Source organism: Rana temporaria, chromosome 5, assembly GCF_905171775.1.
Source record: "Rana temporaria chromosome 5, aRanTem1.1, whole genome shotgun sequence".
In the NCBI taxonomy this organism is placed as follows: domain Eukaryota; kingdom Metazoa; phylum Chordata; class Amphibia; order Anura; family Ranidae; genus Rana; species Rana temporaria.
Window position 1 is genome coordinate 193,821,488 of NC_053493.1, and position 24,495 is coordinate 193,845,982.

Below are 24,495 nucleotides of genomic sequence, written 5' to 3' on the forward strand. Positions count from 1 at the left end.
TGATGAGAGACCTTGGGCCGAGTAGCTGAAGCGATCATTTTATATTGCCGAATATTCGCAATGCGAATATTCGGCAATAGGAATATTGCGCGATTATTTTCTCCGCCCTTCTTTTGCATCAGAGCCAATCAGAGTTCTCCTACCACAGTTGTCATAGGTTAGCAACCTCCATAGCAACCAATAGGAACCTGCCTGCACGGCCATTATATAAGGTCACTCCCAGCAGCATTTCATTGCAGATTCACAAGGTGGCTAGAGAGTGTGGAGTGTTTCTGTGTGATCTTGCAGCATCAGCATTGTGCTTCATTGCTAGTGATTCCAGTTCATATTATCCTTATTCTAAACTGCTTTTTTCAAAGCAAAAGACCCAACAGCTTTTTTAAAAGCTAAGTTTTGTGTTGTATTGTCCAGGTTAGTTTAGCTTAGTGTTAGATAGATTTCTGTGTAGTAAGTGTACATACTGTTAGTGTACATTTCTTTCAGCTAGCTTAGTTTAGTGTGTGTTTAGTGTCTGTGTTTTGTGTAAAAAAAAAAGTAGTTAGTGTTTGTTTAGTGCATATTTTTTATTTTTTTTGTAGTTGTAGTCCTTGTCAGTCAGTGTAAAAAAAAAAAAAAAAAAATTAGCTTTAGTTTATAGTCATATAACTTTGTGTAAGCAGTTAGTGTTTGTTTAGTGCATTTATTTTTATTTTTTGTAGTCCTTGTTTTATTATAGTTTAGTAGCTGTCTGTCTACGTCTCTGTCTTTTAAAAAAAAAAAATCCTTCCTCACATTTCCCCCCCCAATAAAGTTTACCCCCCCCCTCCACACAGCAGTGCCACTGAGTCGTCAGTCCCGACTCCCAGTAGTACCACCACTACACCGGTGCCTTTAGTACCCCCCCAGCCCCCAAGAGTCCAGCCTCTTACTGTTTGACAGCGACAGTGAGAGGGATATCTTGGGGGATGCCATGCATCAGGCAGGCATGCAGTTCTGTACTGATGGTCAGGACCTTTTTGAAGGGATAATGGAGCAGGAGGATGGGATACCTGCTGTCAGTATCCCAGAGACATCCCTTCCAAGTGGTGCTGGTGTTTTTGTGCAGGAAACACCCGCACCTAGTCAGACCCAGGCGTCGGTGAGGGGACAGCGGAGCCAGGCTAGCGGCTCCATGTCAGCTGGTCCCCTCAGACCACCACATTTCAGCCCTGGGTCTGACATATCTGGGGGCGAAGACGATGGTGACACAACATGGGTGCCACCTGCCAACTGCCTTGTCGGTTCAAAGCAGCAGTGACGATGAGCAAGGTAGGCACCCTGGGGAAACGGTGCGCCAGGTCACCAGGGAGACCAGCGTCAGGGTCTCCACTGGTGATGGCAGCAGGAGGTGTCAGCAGCAGCAGCAGCAGCAGCAGGCAGCTCCACCTGTGCGCACCGAGTCCCAGCAGGTGCAAGTCAGCGTCACCCCATCTGACAGGAGGGCGGCGCTGAAGTCACCTGTCTGGGCCTACTTCACCCTGGTGGCAGATAACCCTACCGTGGCCATCTGCCAGATCTGTCATGTCAGGGTGAAGAGAGGGAAGTGTTTGGCTCGGGTGGGTACCACAGCCCTGAACCAGCACCTGAGAATAAATCACTGGCGGGTGTATGACCAGATGAAGCGTGGTGGTGGTAGCAGCGCCACCACCACAAGTGAGCAGGGTACAGCAGCCCCTGCCACAGCTTCATCTGTTCCCAGCAGGTCATGCCCCCCCGCTCCCTCTAGTAAAGGTACTGGTACCGGCATCCAGACCTCTACTTCCACAGCACCCTCCTCGTCTGTGTCCTGCACTGCCGTCCGGCGCCAGGCGTCACTTTTCGATGCCTTTGAACGCACCATTCCCTTCCCCCCTGGAGACCGACGTGTGCGTTCCCTCAATGGGCTCCTGGCAAGGGTTATTGCCCAACATCTGCTGCCCTTCAACATCGTTGACAGCAACCCCTTCAGGCAGATGTTGGAGCAGGCCCAACCCCAATGGCGTGTCCCCAGCCGCCATTTCTTTGCCAGGACTGGTGTCCCTGCCCTACACCAGCACATTGTGCAGAATGTAACCCTGTCGCTGGATCACGCTGTCAGCGACAGGGTGCATCTCACAATGGATGGCTGGACCAGCAGGCATGGGCAGGGGGGCTACATCAGTTTCACGGCCCATTGGGTTTCCCTCCGAGGCGCCGGGGAGGGATCGGCGGCAACAGATTTTGTGGTGCCGCCCCGGGGTGTCCAGGGGAGAACTGCTGGTCTCCGTCAAGCCACTGTCTCCGCAGCTGCTGAGCCTCCCAGCAAGCGCCCCCGTAGCTACTCAAGTGTGGGGCACGTGCGCTGTCAGGCCGTGCTCCAGCTTGTTAGTTTAGGGGACCGGAGACACACTGGCCCTGAAGTGCCGACCGCACTTCAGGCTCAGGTCCAGAAGTGGCTGACACCCCGAAGGCTCCAGGCAGGTATGGTTGTCTGTGATAACGGCAGCAACCTACTCTCCGCCCTCCATGCTGGCAGTCTGACCCACGTGCCCTGTCTGGCACATGTCCTCAACCTTGTGGTGCAGAAGTTCCTGCGCACCTATCCCGGGTTAAGTGACATTGTGCTAAGGGTGCGTAGGATTGCCAGCCACTTCAGGCGCTCCCCAACTGCTACCGCGTCCCTGTCCAAGTTGCAGCGGGTCAACAGGCTTCCCCTTCACAGGCTGATTGTGGACAGTGTGACGCGGTGGAACTCCACCCTCCACATGCTGGAGAGGTTTTGGGAGCAGCGAAGGGCGGTGAAGGAGTACCTGCTGGACCTAGGCACTGACGGGCCTTCACATACACTCCCGTACATCACCAGTGCGGAGTGGGGGCAGATACACCAGGTCTGCCATGTGTTGGCCCCTTTCGAGCAGGCGACCAAGATGGTCAGCAGGGAGCATGGCGGCCTCAATGACGTGCTCCCTATAGTGTTCCTGCTGGACAGGACACTAGATCGCCTGCTCGAAGCTGGGGAGAGTGCCTTGGTGGAGCAGGAGGAGGCAACACTGCTCCACCAAGACCAGGCCCAGGACGAGGAGGAGGAGGATGATGATGATGAGGAGGTTACTGGTGTCGTCCTGGAGTCAGGGCCTGGTCAGGAGGGAGAGCCGGTGTTGGGGGCACCGATAGTCCGGGGGTTAGGCATCTCTGAGCGTGAGCAGCAGCGCCTCCGGGATGAAGAGTCGGACGTGATTGACCCGGGCAGCCTTGCGGAGTCACAGCGGGTTGTGCTCTTCCCCATGGCTGCCCACATGCTGAGATGCCTCAGGAGGGACCCCCGGGTTAAGACCATCAAGGAGAGGGATGAATTTTGGATGGCCACCCTTTTAGATCCCAGGTGCAAGGGGAAACTGGAGCAGTTCATCCCAGCCAGCCGGAGGCAGCGCCGGATGGAGGAATTGCAGGCAGGCATAGTCAGCCGGTTGGAGCAGGCAACTCCCCGGCCTCCAGTTGTCCCCCCTCATCTCACCCAGCAGGTGGCTGCACCCAGCAGCAGCCGAGCAGGGGACCTAATGGGTGAGATGAGGATGTTCTTCCAATCTGAGCGACCCAGTACCAGCAGCAGCAGCAGCAGCAGTCACCACCAGCGGCTGGCCCACATGGTGGCAGATTACATGGCGTCCGTCGGTGCTTCTGACAGTATGATTACCGACGACCCCATGGAGGACTGGGTTGCCAGATTGGACACCTGCCGCGAGCTCGCTCAGTATGCGCTGGAGTTATTGTCTTGCCCCCCCTCCAGCGTACTATCTGAGCGGACATTCAGCGCGGCAGGTGGGGTGGTCACGGACAAGAGGACCCGTCTGTCCACAGACTCCGTGGACAGACTCACATTCATCAAGATGAATGAGTCCTGGATCGGCGGTGACTTTCTGGCACCCGCCGTCGGTTCAGGACGCTGAAGGGTCCCTTGTCATGCATTCCCTGATGTATTTACAGTGATGAAAATAATTATTTGCACACCTGAGAAAATCATTGTTAATATTTGGTACAGTAGCCTTTGTTTGCAATTACAGAGGTCAAACCTTTCTTGTAGTTTTTCACCAGGTTTGCACACACTGGAGGAGGGATTTTGGCCCACTCCTCCACACAGATCTTCTCTAGATCAGTCAGGTTTCTGGGCTGTCGCTGAGAAACACTGAGTTTGAGCTCCGTCCAAAGATTCTCTATTGGGTTTAGGTCTGGAGACTGGCTAGGCCACGCCAGAACCTTGATATGCTTCTTACAGAGCCACTCCTTGGTTATCCTGGCTGTGTGCTTCGGGTCATTGTCATGTTGGAAGACCCAGCCTCGACCCATCTTCAAAGCTCTAACTGAGGGAAGGAGGTTGTTGCCCAAAATCTCGCAATACATGGCCCCGGTCATCCTCTCCTTAATACAGTGCAGTCACCCTGTCCCATGTGCAGAAAAACACCCCCAAAGCATGATACTACCACCCCCATACTTCACAGTAGGGATGGCGTTCTTGGCATGGTACTCATTATTCTTCCTTATTAGTGGAATTATGACCAAAAAGTTCTATTATGGTCTCAGCTGACCACATGACTTTCTCCCATGACTCCTCTAGATCATCCAAATGGTCATTGGCAAACTTAAGATGGGCCTTGACATGTGCTGATTTAAGCAGGGGAACCTTACGTGCCATGCATGATTTCAAACCATGACGTCTTAGTGTATTACCAACAGTAACCTTGGAAACGGTGGTCCCAGCTCTTTTCAGGTCATTGACCAGCTCCTCCCGTGTAGTCCTGGGCTGATTTCTCACCTTTCTTAGGATCATTGAGACCCCACGAGGTGAGATTTTGCATGGAGCCCCAGTCCGAGGGAGATTGACAGTCATGTTTAGCTTTTTCCATTTTCTAATGATTGCTCCAACAGTGGACCCTTTTTCACCAAGCTGCTTGGCAATTTCTCCGTAGCCCTTTCCAGCCTAGTGGTGGTGTACAAATTTGTCTCTAGTGTCTTTGGACAGCTCTTTGGTCTTGGCCATGTTAGTAGTTCGATTCTTGCTGATTGGTATAAGGTGGAAAGGTGCTACTCTTTATGCAGCTAATGACCTCAAACAGGTGCATATAATTTAGCATAATAAATGGAGTGGAGGTGGACATTTTAAAGGCAGACTAACAGGTCTTTGAGGCTCAGAATTCTAGCTGATAGACAGGTGTTCAAATACTTATTTTCCTCACTGTATACCTTTGAAACTCATAGTGGGCAGGTAGTGTTAAGGGCATAAATATTTCCATGCTGTGTCATTAAGCCACTATAAGGAGTCCTGATGCTGCTGCCACATTATTTTGAAAAGTAATTGCTCATCATGAATTTAAAAAGTCACGGATGGCATAGAAATGACGTTAATCAAACTTTTAAATTATGAGGCACTATGGTATAGTCAGGCTACAGCTACTTAAGGCCTGTGTCATTCTGCTTTTCAAATTTAATCACCATGCTACTGCAACTTCAAGCTTTTGTAATTTTTCCACCATATGGGTTCCTACTGCTAATGCCAAAAGGCTGAGTGATTATGTACCGATATATTACTCATACTGCTGCTGTCACCTTTTGTCCGAGAGATTTGCCACTTTCTATTACTACTGCTGCTGCTGATGGCACCTCTTGGCCGAGCTATTTGCCATTTTTATTACTCTTACCACTGCTGCTGTTCATGGCATCTCTTGCCCGAGTGATTTGACACTATATTGTCTTGTACTACTACTGCTGATGCTCAGTCAAGACAATTGTGTCACAAGTTATTTGCCACTCTATACTACTATTACCACTGCTGCTGCTGCTGTTCATGGCACCTCTTTCCCGAGTGATTTGTCACTGTATTGTCTACTACTACTACTACTGCTGCTCAGTCAAGACACCTATGTCACAAGTTATTTGCCACTCTATACTACTATTATCACTGCTGCTCATCATGGCACCTCTTGCCCAAGTGATTTGACACTGTATTGTCTACTACTACTACTACTACTGCTGCTCAGTCAAGACACCTATGTCACAAGTTATTTGCCACTCTATACTACTATTACCACTGCTGCTCATTATGGCACCTCTTGCCCAAGTGATTTGACTCTGAATTGTCTACTACTACTACTACTACTACTACTACTACTGCTCAGTCAAGACACCTATGTCACAAGTTATTTGCCACTCTATACTACTATTACCACTGCTGTTCATCATGGCACCTCTTGCCCAAGTGATTTTACTCCGAATTATCTACTACTACTACTACTGCTGCTCAGTCAAGACACCTATGTCACAAGTTATTTGCCACTCTATACTACTATTATCACTGCTGCTGCTGCTGCTGTTCATCATGGCACCTCTTGCCCAAGTGATTTGACTCTGAATTGTCTACTACTACTACTACTGCTGCTCAGTCAAGACACCTATGTCACAAGTTATTTGCCACTCTATACTACTATTACCACTGCTGCTCATCATGGCACCTCTTGCCCAAGTGATTTGACTCTGAATTGTCTACTACTACTACTACTACTGCTGCTCAGTCAAGACACCTATGTCACAAGTTATTTGCCACTCTATACTACTATTACCACTGCTGCTCATCATGGCACCTCTTGCCCAAGTGATTTGACTCTGTATTGTCTACTACTACTACTGCTGCTGCTCAGTCAAGACACCTATGTCACAAGTTATTTGCCACTCTATACTACTATTACCACTGCTGCTGCTGCTGCTGTTCATCATGGCACCTCTTGCCCAAGTTCTTTGACACTGTATTGTCTACTATTACTACTGCTGCTCAGTCAAGACACCTATGTCACAAGTTATTTGCCACTCTATACTACTATTACCACTGCTGCTCATCATGGCACCTCTTGCCCAAGTGATTTGACTCTGAATTGTCTACTACTACTACTACTACTGCTGCTCAGTCAAGACACCTATGTCACAAGTTATTTGCCACTCTATACTACTATTACCACTGCTGCTCATCATGGCACCTCTTGCCCAAGTGATTTGACTCTGTATTGTCTACTACTACAACTACTGCTGCTCAGTCAAGACACCTATGTCACAAGTTATTTGCCACTCTATACTACTATTACCACTGCTGCTGCTGCTGCTGTTCATCATGGCACCTCTTGCCCAAGTGATTTGACACTGTATTGTCTATGTCTACTACTACTACTACTACTGCTGCTCAGTCAAGACACCTATGTCACAAGTTATTTGCCACTCTATACTACTATTACCACTACTGCTGCTGCTGCTGCTGCTGTTCATCATGGCACCTCTTGCCCAAGTTCTTTGACACTGTATTGTCTACTATTACTACTGCTGCTTAGTCAAGACACCTATGTCACAAGTTATTTGCCACTCTATACTACTATTACCACTGCTGCTCATCATGGCACCTCTTGCCCAAGTGATTTGACTCTGTATTGTCTACTACTACTACTACTGCTGCTCAGTCAAGACACCTATGTCACAAGTTATTTGCCACTCTATACTACTATTACCACTGCTGCTGCTGCTGCTGCTGTTTATCATGGCACCTCTTGCCCAAGTGATTTGACACTATATTGTCTACTGTTACTACTACTGCTGCTGCTCACGACACCTATGTCACAAGTTATTTGACACTATTGACTACTATGGCCACTACTGATGCTGTAAAGTCTTGCCCAAGTGTTTAGATGCTATCTAGTACTATTACCACTACTGCTTGTAAATGTTGCCTTTGTGATAATTACATTATATTTTAATACTACTGCTGCTGCCTCCATGCTGAGTAATGCTTCATGACCTCTCTGGCACAGCGGATCCACCAACAGCCTCCGCTACAAGCTACCAGACCGGATCGTAACAGCAAGTGTAACTAAAAAATGAACTTTATGTTAAACCCTGGTTTGCGGCCTTTATACTGCAACCATTAGCCTGTCTGCAAGAGCAAATCTGCACTCTCTCTCTCTTTCTTGCTCTCTCTCTCTATATCTAGCAGCAGTAGTAGTAGTAGTAGATACTATAGAGTCATAGTAGAACATGGTTGTTGTTCAATAATAAAATGAATCCTCAAAAATACAACTTGCCTAATAATTCTGCACTATCTGTATACTTCTATCATAAATACCATATTATTGTTCTGAAATCTGACGGGTGCGCTTTAAATGCTGTTCATTTTTATATCTAAAGCAGTAGTAGTAGTAGTAGACAATTCAGAGTCAAATCACTTGGGCAAGAGGTGCCATGATGAACAGCAGCAGCAGCAGCAGCAGTGGTAATAGTAGTATAGAGTGGCAAATAACTTGTGACATAGGTGTCTTGACTGAGCAGCAGTAGTTGTAGTAGTAGACAATACAGAGTCAAATCACTTGGGTAAGAGGTGCCATGATGAGCAGCAGTGGTAATAGTAGTATAGAGTGGCAAATAACTTGTGACATAGGTGTCTTGACTGAGCAGCAGTAGTAGTAGTAGTAGTAGACAATTCAGAGTCAAATCACTTGGGCAAGAGGTGCCATGATGAGCAGCAGTGGTAATAGTAGTATAGAGTGGCAAATAACTTGTGACATAGGTGTCTTGACTGAGCAGCAGTAGTAGTAGTAGTAGTAGTAGTAGACAATTCACAGTCAAATCACTTGGGCAAGAGGTGCCATGATGAGCAGTAGTGGTAATAGTAGTATAAAGTGGCAAATAACTTGTGACATAGGTGTCTTGACTGAGCAGCAGTAGTAGTAGTAGTAGTAGACAATACAGAGTCAAATCACTTGGGCAAGAGGTGCCATGATAAGCAGCAGTGGTAATAGTAGTATAGAGTGGCAAATAACTTGTGACATAGGTGTCTTGACTGAGCAGCAGTAGTAATAGTAGACAATACAGTGTCAAAGAACTTGGGCAAGAGGTGCCATGATGAACAGCAGCAGCAGTGGTAATAGTAGTATAGAGTGGCAAATAACTTGTGACATAGGTGTCTTGACTGAGCAGCAGCAGTAGTAGACAATACAGAGTCAAATCACTTGGGCAAGAGGTGCCATGATGAGCAGCAGTGGTAATAGTAGTATAGAGTGGCAAATAACTTGTGACATAGGTGTCTTGACTAAGCAGCAGTAGTAGTAGTAGTAGACAATACAGAGTCAAATCACTTGGGCAAGAGGTGCCATGATGAGCAGCAGTGGTAATAGTAGTATAGCGTGGCAAATAACTTGTGACATAGGTGTCTTGACTGAGCAGAAGTAGTAGTAGTAGTAGACAATTCAGAGTCAAATCACTTGGGCAAGAGGTGCCATGATGAACAGCAGCAGCAGCAGCAGTGATAATAGTAGTATAGAGTGGCAAATAACTTGTGACATAGGTGTCTTGACTGAGCAGCAGTAGTAGTAGTAGTAGATACTATAGAGTCATAGTAGAACATGGTTGTTGTTCAATAATAAAATGAATCCTCAAAAATACAACTTGCCTAATAATTCTGCACTATCTGTATACTTCTATCATAAATACCATATTATTGTTCTGAAATCTGACGGGTGCGCTTTAAATGCTGTTCATTTTTATATCTAAATTTTATTGTTGAAATTTTATTAATCTTTGTGCACATATTTACCCTCCTGACTGAGGCTCACAGGAACGGTCTCTTCCTCCTGCTCGACTTCTCCTGCAGCCGTTACTCCACCAGAAGTTTGGGGGGGGGGTGCAGCTTCTCATCTTGCTCCTCAACAGGAGCTGGGGGTGGCGAGTCGGAGGGCCCTGGCTGCTCCTCCTGATCCCTCTCCTCCTCTTCCGCATTCTCCTCCTGCTCCTCCTCTTCATCCTCCTCCTCTACGGCCTGTCGCCTTGTACGCTTGGGGCGCACAGCTGGTAGAGGAGCTCCTATAATAACACAATGTTCATATATGTAAAAATGTTTTCTAATGACGTATGCAAATTCTGTGTACTCTGCTGTATTGTATATGAATACAAATTAATTTATATAGACAGTTAACCAATGGGACAATGTTATATTAAAGGGTCTTGTGGGCACTACAGGGGACTGAGCGTGAGCTGGGCTGCCACCATGGTAAAATGAGCTGTTTTTGTCTCCTTTGTTTTGTTCAGACGATCTCATGTTAAAAAAAGGGCCTGATGGAGCACACGGGATTACTATGACAACCCCACTCCTAACACAGGAATTTAGTGGGAATCTATATATATAAAACTCAACGTGTGTGTGTATGTATGTATGTATGTTCCAGCATCACGTCCAAACGGCTAAAGATTTTTACATGAAACTTGGCACACAGGTTACTTATATGTCAGCCACAAACATAGGATAGGTGGTTTAACCCTTACCCACCCCCATTTGCCATGGTCGGGGTTTTTCTTTAAAGTCCCATTCAACTCTATGGGAAATACATGTTACTTCATAACAGCTGTAGATATTTCGATAACACTTGGTCACATGTTACTTATACGTCCACTTAAAGTATAGGATCGTTAATTTATCCCTTAACTACCCCCATTTGTGAGGGTCGGGGTTTTTGTTTAAAGTCCCATGCAAAGCAATGGGAAAAGTATGTTCCCACATAACTTATGTGTTCCTGTCTGCTGTCCCATGTCTTTTTTCAACAGTACTATGAATACCTTGGCTGGTGGTGATATATGTTACCACAACATGGCATCTGGGTTAACAACATCTGACCTTACATTAATTACATATGACCTTACATAACTGTCACCAATAACTTACCTGGATGATATTTATCCCGTACCCGTTTGACCCGGTCCATGTGGCGCCTCTTCAGGTCCGACCATTTTTTTAAAATGGCCATGCGGTTGTGTGTATGTTGCCCTCTAGGTCGAATAACTCCCGCATTATGGAGCTTACCACTTTTTTTTTCAGGCTGCCTCCGCAGCTGGTCGTAGCCCTTTTGCTGGAACCTCTGCAAGATGAAGAACAAAGTATATTATAATACTTTTGTTTAAACCCTTATGGATATATGACGTAAATCTATGGTATTCAACAATTGGAAGCATTCTCGCATTATTAATCAATGACAGGGGTAACATGACAGATTTTATATCTTGCCATTTTGGTCGTCACCTTTTTTGCATAAATATAGCAGCCATTATCATTTGCATAATTATGTATATATGAGTAACAACACAGGATACACGTATAGGGGAGAAATGCGTTGCTATTCATCTGACCGCTATAATTATTTTTGGACACTTATAATGGGCCTGTACAATAGATTATTTTTTTTCATCCCTATCTTTATATAGGAACAATAATATGTTTGTTTCTTTTGACTTTTTGATGAATTAATTTTGAATAAATAATGGAGTTGATGTTATTTAAAAACTACAACTACCAGCATGCTCTGATGCACCATGTAGCTCACCGTCACCAGCTGTACAACAATTGTACTTTAACTCCCAGCATGCCTGGACAGTTAATGGCTGTCCGGTAATACCGGGGAGTTGTTTTGCAACAGCTGTAGGCTCCGTTTAGGAAACAGTGCCGTACCAGATGTTTTTTTTTTATTGTGGAGGGGAGGGTGGCTATGTAGGGGTATGTGTATATGTTTTGTTTTTTAATTTATATTTAGTGTGGTGTAGTGTTTTTAAGGTACAGTCAGAGGGGCGTGGGGTTCACAGTAGTTTCCCGCTGAGGGTTTGAGCTGCAGCACCAAATTTGCTTCAGCTAGAAGCACACTGTAAGCCCCAGCCCATGTGAATGTACCCTGTACATTCACATTGGGGGAGAGGGGGGGGGGGTTATTGCAGCCAGTTGCATGCAGGGAGTTGTAGTTTTGCAACAGCTGGAGGCAGAATGGTTGCAAAACACTGCAAGTTTGTTACCTAACTCAGGGTTTCAAGACCAGTGCGCCTCCAGCTGTTGCAAAACTACTACTCCCATCAGCCATGGTCTGTCAGTGCATGCTAATAATTTTACTTTTGCTGCATCTAGGGTGCCACAGTTTAGAGACCCGTGTATAGTGGTATGAAAAATGTGGGCCTGCAGAACTTGCAAAACTAGAAGTCCCAGCATGCCCAGGCATGCTGGAAGTTGTAGTTCTGCAACATCTAAAGGGCAATATGTATTCGAACGTCCTTGGGCCTTAAGGACCCTGAAGTCAGGACGTTAACATACGTCTTATGCAGTGGCGGAATTATCAGTGTCGCAGCAGTCGCCGTCGCGACTGGGCCCTGTAATTCCGCTAAGTGTGGGGGGGCCCACCACCCGTCCGTGTGAGGTGCCCAACCGCCGCTGGTGTGCTGTTCGGTCCGGGCAGGGCCGATTCGCCCTATACGCGGACTACACAGGCCACGAGAGAGCACAAGAGAGTATTAACTCGGGGCCCCGCGCTGACGCTAGAGGTCCGCGGCCGGCGGAGATAATGTCTCCGCCGGCCGCCATTTTCCTGAAGACCACAACGAGAAGGGAGCCCTGCCTGCTGTAATAGAGCTGCGGCGCCCGCCGCCTGGTCTGCCGAGGGGATCAGAGAGAAAGTGCAGCCCCCTGTAACCTGAATGGGAGGAGCGGTGGGGTGGCTGCATATAGAAGAATAATTCTCTCCATCGTCCTCCCATGGTCTCTGAGTGCCTGCTTCTGCTCCTCTCCCTCTCGCAGGCATTCAGGTACTGTGGGTAGAAGATGGAGAGAATGATTCTTCTATATACAGCCACCCCACCGCTCCTCCTAATCTGATTATCTCTGCTGCCACCACAGTGCTCTCTAGTCTCTACACCCCACAGTGCTCTCTAGCCCCCACAGTGCTCTCTAGCCCCCCCAGTGCTCTCCACCTCCCCCATGCTCTCTGCTGCCGCCCGCCTCTCTTACTGTGCTCTGCACCTCCCCACTGTGATATCCACCTCCCCCATGCTCTCCGCTGCCCCCTGTGCCCTCCACTTCTCCCCCCAGTGCTATCCAGCCCCCCCCTGTGCTCTCCACCTCCCCCCATGCTCTAGGATGCTCCCCAGTGCCCTCCACCTCTCCCCTTGTGCTTTTTACCTCCCCCTGTGCTCTCCACCTCCCTACATGCTCTACGGTCTCCCCCTGTGCCCTACGCCTCTCTCCCCTGTGCCCTCCACCTCTCTCCCCTGTGCCCTCCGCCTCTCTCCGCCTCTCTCCCCTGTGCCCTCCGCCTCTCTCCCCTGTGCGCTGGGGACACCTGAGATGTAAGAAAGCACTCCACTGGGGACACCTGAGATGTATGGAAGCACTCCGCTGGCTGGGGACAGTGACACCTGAGATGTAAGTAAGCACTCCGCTGACTGGGGACTCCTGAGATGTAAGGAAGCACTCCGCTGGCTGGGGACAGTGACATCAGGGCTCCCACTGATTCTGCATTATGGTGAGTTGAATAATTTCATTCTATATTACCATGTGATAATAGAAATAATGCGCTTCAATCATCCTGAAACCATAACAACCATGGTGCCGGGATGATTGAGATGCCAACACTACAATTTTGGAGTATCTTTATCTGCTGATTGTTAAACACACCCCGGACTCTGTACGTAGCACACCCTGGACTCTGTACGTAGCACACCCCGGACTCTGTACGTAGCACACCTTTAACCAGTGGCGGAATTATCAGTGTCGCAGCAGTCGTCATTTCGACTGGGCCCTGTAATTCAGCCAAGTCTGGGGGGGCCTTCACCCGCTCGTGTGAGGTGCCCGACCGCCGCCTGCCAGTGTGAGGGGTCCACCTGACTGTCATGTCACTGTGGAGAGGGGGGGGGGCCTTCATGATTTCTTGCACCGGGGCCCTGAAGTCTCTAGTTACGCCACTGGCATACCTCCCAACCGTCCCGGATTCCGCGGGAATTTCCCGCGATTTGAAGTCAGTCCTGCGGTCCCACGATCAGGGCTAAATTCCCGCAGCCCAGTGCCAGAACAAGTGAGTTCCGACACTGGGCTCCATTCAGTGGGAGTATCCTCAATGCAGCCAGTAAGGATTTCTGCCAGCAGGATGTGTGTGTCAGCTCCTCTCTCCCCCTTGAAAAATTCTCCTTCCCCTCAAACTTCTCTACAGACACTAGTTGCCAGGACCGCCGGCGTCCTGGCAACCGATCACGTGATTTGAAGGCGCGCACTGTGAGGAAACTACCTCTTTAGACTGAGCGTCTCTCTCCCAGCTCCGCCCCCCGACTCCTAGCTCCCAGCTGCAAAGGTAAGAGCGGGCTGAGACAAAAGCTATAGAATAGACAGGTTCTGTGGAGGGAGAGCAGGAGTAAGAAGGATGAGGAGGGGGGTCACCTGGTAGCCAGTCTAGAGCAGGTCGGGCTGTGCTTCCTATGATATGAGTCCCTTCGGCAGCACGAGTGATATTGCAGAGCCCTTCAGAGCTGCCCTGTGATTTCATTCGCTGAGCTCTCTTGCTGGCTGCATTCACTAAAGAAAAAATCCTCCCCTCAGTCTCGGCTCATGTCCCCTCCCCGTGTGTAGCAGAGAATGGCAGCCAGGGGTCTGCACAGAAGATCAGCAGGTTAGTCTACTGTGCTGTATGTGTGTGTTGGTTACAACTTTGCAAGTCCCAGCAGTCTGTATATTTGTTTTTTTATACAGGAACTACAAGTCTCAGCAGTCTATGTCTGTCTTGTATACATAAACTACTAGTCCCAGCAGTCTGTGTGTCTTGTATACAGGAACTACAAGTCTCAGCAGTCTGTGTGTCTTGTATACAGGAACTACAAGTCCCAGCAGTCTGTGTGTCTTGTATACAGGAACTACAAGTCCCAGCAGTCTGTGTGTCTTGTATACAGGAACTACTAGTCCCAGCAGTCTGTGTGTCTTGTATACAGGAACTACTAGTCCCAGCAGTCTGTGTGTCGTGTATACAGGAACTACTAGTCCCAGCAGTCTGTGTGTCTTGTATAAAGGAACTACAAGTCCCAGCATTCTGTGTGTCTTGTATACAGGAACTACAAGTCTCAGCATTCTATGTGTCTTGTATACAGGAACTACAAGTCCCAGCATTCTGTGTGTGTCTTGTATAAAGGAACTACAAGTCCCAGCATTCTGTGTGTGTCTTGTATACAGGAACTACAAGTCCCAGCATTCTGTGTGTGTCTTGTATACAGGAACTACAAGTCCCAGCATTCTGTGTGTGTCTTGTATACAGGAACTACAAGTCCCATCATTCTGTGTGTGTCTTGTATACCGGAACTACAAGTCCCAGCATTCTGAGTGTGTCTTGTATACAGAAACTACAAGTCCCAGCATTCTGTGTGTGTCTTTTATACCGAAACTACAAGTCCCAGCATTCTGTGTGTGTCTTGTATACAGGAACTTCAAGTCCCAGCAGTCTGCGTGTATCTGTCTTGCATACAAAAAATACTAGGAATACAGGGGGTATAGGGGGGTCTGGTGTTATCTAGGAGTATAGAAGGTATGTGTTTGTGAGACTCCAGCTTGTGGCACAGCAATCAATGTATGCTGGAGGGATGATTTCAAATTGCCCTCTATGGAGATGGTTCACATCTCCACGCCGAACGCCGTACGCCTGCCGCCTGAAAACAAGTCCCGTACCTTTTTTTCAGGCGGCGTTCGGCATAGGAGATGTGAACCATCTCCATAGAGGGGGTGAAGGCTGCATTCACAATCGCGGCGTTTTGTCGCCGCAAATCGCGGTACAAAACGCCGCAATTTGTCGCCGCAATTCGCAGGACAAAACGCCGCGATTTTGGACGCCAAGGTGTGAATGCAGCCTAAAATGTCCCTTATTCTCAAGTTCCAAAGTTGGGAGGTATGCACTGGTCCTATGTCCACAACATGTTAATGCTAAATAGCAAGGAAAGTGCCAAAAATAAACATTTACCATTACCAACCAGGGTATCTGCAGCTGTCCAGGCATGCTGGGAGTTGTAGTTTTACAACAGCAGGAGACACAATGTTTGGGAAATACTAAGATCTGATCTTATGTACTAACTTTTAAACTAGTCTAAAATGCAGTTAAAGATAATGAAATAACAGTGGTGATTGGTGAATACTTACACTGATCAACAGTTTCTCCTCACTAGCTGAAAAATTACTCCCCACCATTTTTTTCACTTCGCAGTGCAGCTTAAAGTAGATGCGAAATTAGACTGGCATAGATCCAGGAAGTGCTCTCCGTTTCCGCGTGTTGTTCGCGCGTCTGCGCATGCACAAGATCGCAATAAATATCGCATTCGCATTTGCGAAATTTCGATAAAATATCAGGAATATTCGATTTCAGAATGAGCCAATCAGAGTGCTCCTACAGCAGTTCTCGAAATTCCGCAATCAATTTTGCATTCGCATTTTGCGAAATTTCGATAAAATATCACGAATATTCGATTTCAGAATGAGCCAATCAGAGTGCCCCTACAGCAGTTGTCGAAATTTCACAATTATTTTCGCATTCGCAATAGCGAAATTTCGCAAAAATTTCATTTCGATAAAATATCACGAATATTCGATTTTAGCAAATATTTCTCGAATATTCGGCTATATATTCGTGATATATCGCAAAATCGAATATGGCGTATTCCGCTCAACACTACTGGATACCCCCAGCTTGTTGGTAAGCGCTTATACGCGAGTTTCACAACTCGTATTCGGCGCTCTATAAGTATTTATTCTAATCCAATCCAATCCAATAGTGGTCTGAAAAATGTGGGCCTGCAGAACTTGCAAAACTAGAAGTGCCAGCATGCCCAGGCATGCTGGAAGTTGTAGTTCTGCAACATCTAAAGGGCAATATGTATTCGAACGTCCTTGGGCCTTAAGGACCCTGAAGTCAGGACGTTCGCATACGTTCTATGTCCACAACATGTTAATTATGCTAAATAGCAAGGAAAGTGCCAAAATACACATTTACCAACCAGGGTGTCTGCAGCTGTCCAGGCATGCTGGAAGTTGTAGTTTTGCAAGAGCTGGAGACACACTGTTTGGGAAATACTAATATCTGATCTTATATCCTAACTTTTAAACTAGTCTAAAATGCAGTTAAAGATAATGAAAAAACAGTGGTGAAATTACTTACATTAAAGGAGTTCTCTGACCTAAAACTTTTAACCCCCGCTGTGCCCGGGCTGTAAAACTATACAAAATAAACTTTCACTTACCTGCCTACGATCCCCCGTTGTTCCGATATCGCCGTCCCGTTCTCCGGTCCCGGTCTCTTCCGCTTCCTGTGTGTCGGTGACTCATAGTGCGCTCAGCCTATCAGCGGCCGCGACGGGACATTGCTGCGGCCGCTGATAGGCTGAGCGCACTATGAGTCACCGACACACAGGAAGCGGAAGAGACCGGGACCGGAGAACGGGACGGCGATATCGGAACAACGGGGGATCGTAGGCAGGTAAGTGAAAGTTTATTTTGTATAGTTTTACAGCCCGGGCACAGCGGGGGTTAAAAGTTTTAGGTCAGAGAACTCCTTTAATCAGCAGTTTTTCCTCACTGGATGAAAAGTTACTCCCCACCATCTTCGCTTCGCAGTGCAGCATAAAATCACGATCCGAAATTCGACTGGCAAAGATCCAGGAAATGATCTCCGTTTTCGCGTGTTGTTCGCGCGCCTGCGCGATATATTCGATATATTCGTGATATATCGCGAAATCGAATATGGCGTATTCCGCTCAACACTAATGCTGATAGACCATTACAAGTTTTGCTACACAAAAAAAAATAGAGAATAAAAATATGCATGATGTATGGTATACAAATGTATTCAAAGTTTTAGTGAGCTTATAAAAGCAAGGATGGTGTAAAATAGCTATGCAAGATTAACTGCCTCTTGTTTATACATTGGAGCAGCATGCTTTTTTAGTGGCTAACACTTCTGCCTTGCAGGTCATTGGTTTAAGACCGGGTTCACACTAGTGCAAATTGGATTCGGTACCACCACATCCAATTCGCAATAGCAGGCGATTGTGACCAACTCTCTATGGAGCCGGTTAACAAATCTCCACAGCGGCTCTGGTGCGATCTGCACAGGAATGTTGTGTGTCTTTTTGTCTGTTTTAGGTCTGAATTCAGCCATAAATTCAGGCTAAAATCGGACCTGAAACGATGAACAAGGACGCACCGGACTGTGAGCCGATGTGTGCTCATATGTGAACCCAGCCTAAATCTCAATCACAACACTACCTGCATGGAGTATGCATGTATTTGCGTGGGTTTCCTATGAACACTCTGGTTTCCTCCTACACACCACACATGCTGGTTGGTTGATTTGCGCCTGTATAAATTGGCCCTACTATGTGTATGTATACATTTGTCCACATAATCCCCCAGGATGCTAAAACTACATATTAGAAGGGGAGCAGATGGTGGAATAAAGCAAGCTCAGGAGCAGGCACTAGGACAGTGATAAAGCCCAAGGTACAATGGGGGATGGCAGCGGCCCACACAAAGCCTATACACTGCCTGACATTTGAGGTTGACGGGTAGAGAGATGAGATCCAGGAATTATAAAAGCTGAAGGGGGGCAGTGATGAGATGATGGGATTCCACAGGGAGAAAGTCCATAGCTTCTAAGAGCTTTACATGTACCTAGAGGTGATCCAAGTCTTCTACAGATCATGGCAGATATACAGGACACATCCAAAGCTTTTTACTGGAGGGGAGTAGAGAGGAGATCTTGAGCTTCTACATCCTGGAAGGTCACAGAAAGAAGGAGTTGAGGCTTTCACAATCTGGAGGATACAAAGAGAAGTTTAGGGCATTTACCGGCTAGATGGGAACAGAAATGAGACCTAGGGGCCAGATTCTCAAAAGAGTTATGCCGGTGTATCTACTGATACACCGGCGTGATTCGAAATTCCCGCCGGCGTATCATTGTTTTGTATTCACAAAACAAGATACGCCGGAATTAGGCTAGGATCCGACTGGTGTAAGTCACTTACACCGTCGGATCCTAAATGCAATACAACGATGACCGCTAGGTGGCATTTACGTTCAGGTCTCATTTGACTATGCAAATGAGCCTAATACGCCGATTCCCGAACTGCTATATGAGGGGTAACCTTACGCCAGTCCGCCGTATGCCATGTTAAGTATGGCGTCGGGTCCGCGTCGGCTTTTTCCGTTGGTTACTAAGTCGTTCTTGAATACGACTTTACGTTAATGACGCTCACGTCAGCGTCATTGACGTTTTCCGTCGTGAGCTGGAGCATGCCCCCTTTGAATTACGCGGCCATACGCCGGGCCATTTACACTACGCCGCCGCAAATTACGGAGCAAGTGCTTGGAGAATACGGCACTTGCTCCAGTAAGTTGCGGTGGCATAGTGTAAATGGCTTATACTACGCCAACGCGGGATCTAGGATAATCTGGCCCTAGGACTTTTACAAAAAAGGAAATCTACAAACTAGAGAGATACAGAAAGGAGACCAGGGGCTGGTACAGAGAGGAGATCTGGATTCTTCATAGGTTAGAAGAGTACAGAAAGGACCTTGGACTTTTATTTCCTTAACATGGGTAGTGCAAAAAATTGTAAATTTCTTTAGGTTGGACAGGGGAAGTACAGAGTTGGGAAGAAAGCTTTTAAAGCTTTATTCTGGCAGAATAGAGAACAGAGGAAATTTAAAGGTGTATAGAATAGATAAGGAACACAGAAAAATTGATTTTGGAGGTCTGTTTCCTATACAGCGGAATACAGAGAAGAAGACAATTGTACAATAATGGCGCATACTGAAACATAAAATCAAAACACTGACGTCATCCGGCCTCACGCTGCGTCCCAGCACAGACTCAACAATTGCGTTCCAGCTCTCCTTCTGGCAGCCGCAGCGATACTCGGAAATTCTCCATTTGGAAGAGACAACCAGCTTCTCTCCATGCGGCACAGCACAGCTACCGTCTATAGCTCCAGGGACCACCCACACAAGTGGAGATTGACCGTCGATTGGACATTCTAAATGCCTACATACAGTAACCACTAAGTGAGTGCTTTGATGCTTTTTATTATTAAAGTGATACTGTTTATCTAAGTGGCACCTGCTTTTTGCTTCTCTGAATACAGAGAAGAGACGGGGCCTTTTCAGTTCAACTGTGCTACTAAAATCATCTGCAAGAGTTATAACAGTAATGTGTAAAAGCTAATGAATGTAGGTTTTCAGTATCTTTAGAATCGCACAAGCCTGTGTTCTTATTTTTATTTTTTATATTCTGCATAGTAGCCTCCACTATATCATCAATTACTGATCAATCACTAGTCTTAAAACACAAAGACACAAAAGATCTACTAAAAATCAGCCGCTTACCTCAAGCTTTAAAACGATAGCAGCCAACACCACACCAACATTCAGATTTACAAATTGGTCCTTGTGGTAAATATTCACACACAAATTCTACTTTGCAGATGCTTCACTTTCAATATGTATAATAGCAAGAAAAGGTATATTAAGTACAGTATTTACTATTTTATTTCACAACAAACATGAAAGGTTTTGTGTATGATTGATAAGGAATTTGCTTGAAAATAAAAAAGAACTGTATTCACTAAGTCCAGTTACTTAAAAATATTTTCAAGAGCTCTTCATTGTGAAGCCTCATACACACGATCGGACTTCCATCGGACGTTTCCGTGGATTTTGGTCCGAATGGGTATTGGCCGTGAACTTGGTATGCATACAAACAGCAGAAAATTTTCAGCCAACTTTCACCAAATCATGTTTTTTTTCAGCTCTTTGCTGCCACCCTGTGGGCAACTTATGCTATTGTTGTCTGATCTTTAGCATTGGTTCTGAGCATGCGTGTTTGTACTTTGGACTTAAGTCTGATGGACTTGTGTACACACGATCCAATTAGCCTCCATTGAACATTTGTTGCCGAAAAGTTTGAGACCATTCACACCAAACATTTGTCCGATGAAAAAGTGAAAGCAATTGTCTGATGGAGCATACACATGGTCGGATTGTCCGATAAAACAGTTTGTTGTCAAAAAGTCTGATCGTATGTATGGGCCTTTAGGCATGTTAAACCGCATGTCAAGCAAAATACTCTTTGCATTCCCAAATGTTATTCCTTTTACTAGCAGCATCTGTAAAATAAGTGACAAAAATATTCAGAGCCAGTGAAAGCACCTTTTATTAAAGGATATGTTCACCTTTTCAGGCAGAATTTCAGTTTTCATAATAAATAGAAGCGTTTTCCAATGCCATTTCTGGCCCAGTCATCCTTCCCAACATTCTTATCTCTCACATACCTTATCCACAGGAGGTTTAAAATCTTGTCAACTTATTTGTATTTTTAAAATATATTTTCTGATTGCACCACTTTCTCAGATTTCACTTCTTGTTAGGTCATCTCCCAGAAGCCTTCACTTTCTTGTTACACGACAGGAGAGGGTGTGATAAGGTGTGTTCACCACTCTGGACCACACCGTCCTCATAACAATACTAACTTCCACCCACTTCCTATACAATCTGATTTCACAACCTTCTTTAGATTTCCCATCCGCTATGTAGTACTAGAGTCTGATTTTATACACATCGAATGGATTGTTCAGGTGTGTCATCCTATTTCATAGTTCTGGAAAATCGAAAGGAAATTGTACAGAAATTGTACAATCAGATTGCATATGGTATGGCCAGATTTATGCAAGTACATAAGAGGGAGTGGACGGAAACACTCAGGCCCCGTACACACGACCAGTTTCCTCGGCAGAATTCAGCTTCCGACCGAGTTTCTGGCTGAATTCTGCCGAGGAAACTGGTCGTCTGTACACTTTCGGCCGAGGAAGCCGACGAGGAGCTCGACGAGGAAATAGAGAACATGTTCTCTATTTCCTCGTTGTTCTATGGGAGCTCTCGCCCCGCCGAGCTCCTCGGCGGCTTCAGTGCTGAACTGGCCGAGGAACTCGATGTGTTTGGCACGTCGAGTTCCTCGGCCGTGTGTACGGGGCCTCAGTTGTCAGGTCTCTTTCACATCTCCATGTAGCGAAAACTCACATTCCCGCGTGCATTTGTTTTGGGTGTTTTGGAGCATTTTCACTCATCACGCATAGGGCAGTCCATTCACTTGAATTGGTTTCCCTACATGCAACTATCGCCTTAGCCTTTTTTTGGAGCAGAGCATGGTGCAGTTTGTGTGAGTGGAGACTGGAGGGGAGAGATCAGTTGCAGCAGCACTGGGGGCTGGAAGTGTAGTGCCCACAGCACTGCTCTGTGACAATTGCAGCCACAGCCATCCTTCCATACTCTGCCTGCCATCCCTCTCTCCATACTCTGCCTGTCACCCCTCCCTCCATACTCTGCCTGTCATCCCTCCATCCATACTATGCCTGTCATCCCTCCATCCATACTATGCCTGTCAACCCTCCATCCATACTATGCCTGTCATCCCTCCATCCATACTCTGCCTGCCATCCCTCCCTCCATATTCTGCCTGCCATACCTCCCTCCATACTCTTGCCTGCAATCCCTCTCCCCATACTCTTGCCTGCCATCCCTCCCTCCATACGCTTGACTGCCATCCCTCCCTCCATACTCTGCCATCCCTCAGTCACACTCATCCATCCATCCATACTCAGTCATTCTCAGCCATCCCTCCATGCTCAGCCATCCATCCCATCCACCCCCAGACATACCCATCCACCCCCAACCATACTCAGTGATACCCGGCCATACTCGGTGATACCCAGCCATACTCAAACAAACCCAGCCATACTCTGTGATTCCCAGCCATACTCAGCCATACTCTACAATACCCAGCCATATCCAGCAATACCCAGCCATGCTCAGCTGTACTCAGCCGTTCCCAGCCATACTCAGCCTCTGTATGTGGCCAGGCTATGGAAGTCTCCCACATATGGTATCACCATACTCAGGAGGACTAGGAGAATCTATTTTGGGGTGTCATTTTTGGTATGTACATGCTATCAGGCAAACACCTGGTGGCAGAACGTCCTTTGTGGAAGCTTGTTTAAGCTAGGCAATTAAATCTGCCTGTAGTAACAGGAAACTTTGGGCCGGCAGTATTATGTCTGCCTGATGGTGTTTTTCTCCTTCCTCTGGGTACATGCGGGAATAGCGCATCAGGCTTGACATTCTTGGAACCTGGTCTGTAGGTGATATGGAAGAAGAACAATAGTGCCCAGCTGGCTTGATGAGGTCTTAGTCGTTTGGCTGTCCTGAGGTACTCAAGGTTTTTGTGATCAGTAAAGATCAAAATAGGGTGAGCTGCGCCTTCCAATAAGTAATGCCATTCTTCCAGGGCTGCCTTTATGACCAGAAACTCCCAATCTCCCACATCCTCATTTATTTCTGCAGGGCTGAGTTTTATTGAAAAGAAAGCAATGGGGTGTAACAGAGACTTTGTTCCCTGGCGCTGTGACAGAATGGAACCCACAGCATTCTCTGAGGCATCCACCTCAAGGACATATGGTGATGCAGGGTATGGATGTTGTAGGATAGGTGCTGTAGTAAACAGAGGCCCAGATTCTCGTAGATCGGGCGTATCTCTGCGGCGGCGTAACGTATGTCATTTACGTTACGCCGCCGCAAGTTTTTCATGCAAGTGCTTTATTCACAAAGCACTTACGTGTAAAGTTGCGGCGGCGTAGCGTAAATCACCTGGCGCAAGCCTGCCTAATTCAAATTAGGCGGGTAGGGGGGCGTGTAGCATTTAAATTAAGCGCGTTCCCGCGCCGAACAAACTGCGCATGCGCCGTCCGAAAAATATCCCAGGGTGCATTGCTCCAAATGACGTCGTAAGGACATTCTTCCAGGGCTGCCTTTATGACCAGAAACTCCCAATCTCCCACATCCTCATTTATTTCTGCAGGGCTGAGTTTTATTGAAAAGAAAGCAATGGGGTGTAACAGAGACTTTGTTCCCTGGCGCTGTGACAGAATGGAACCCACAGCATTCTCTGAGGCATCCACCTCAAGGACATATGGTGATGCAGGGTATGGATGTTGTAGGATAGGTGCTGTAGTAAACAGAGGCCCAGATTCTCGTAGATCGGGCGTATCTCTGCGGCGGCGTAACGTATGTCATTTACGTTACGCCGCCGCAAGTTTTTCATGCAAGTGCTTTATTCACAAAGCACTTACGTGTAAAGTTGCGGCGGTGTAGCGTAAATCACCTGGCGCAAGCCTGCCTAATTCAAATTAGGCGGGTAGGGGGGCGTGTAGCATTTAAATTAAGCGTGTTCCCGCGCCGAACAAACTGCGCATGCGCCGTCCGAAAAATATCCCAGGGTGCATTGCTCCAAATGACGTCGTAAGGACGTCAATGGTTTCGACGTGAACGTAAATGGCGTCCAGCCCCATTCACGGACGACTTACGAAAACAACGTAAATTTATAAATTTTGCCGCAGGAACGATGGCCATACTTAACATTGGTTGCCTCTCATATAGCAGGGGCAACTTTACGCCGGAAAAACCTAACGTAAACGTCGTAACTTCACTGCGTCGGCCGCGCGTACGTTCGGGAATTCGCGTATCTGCCTAATTTGCATACTTGATGGGGAAAACGATGGAGGCAACACCTAGCGAACAAAAAAAAAGTTGCATTTAAGATCCGACGGCGTGAGAGCCTTACGC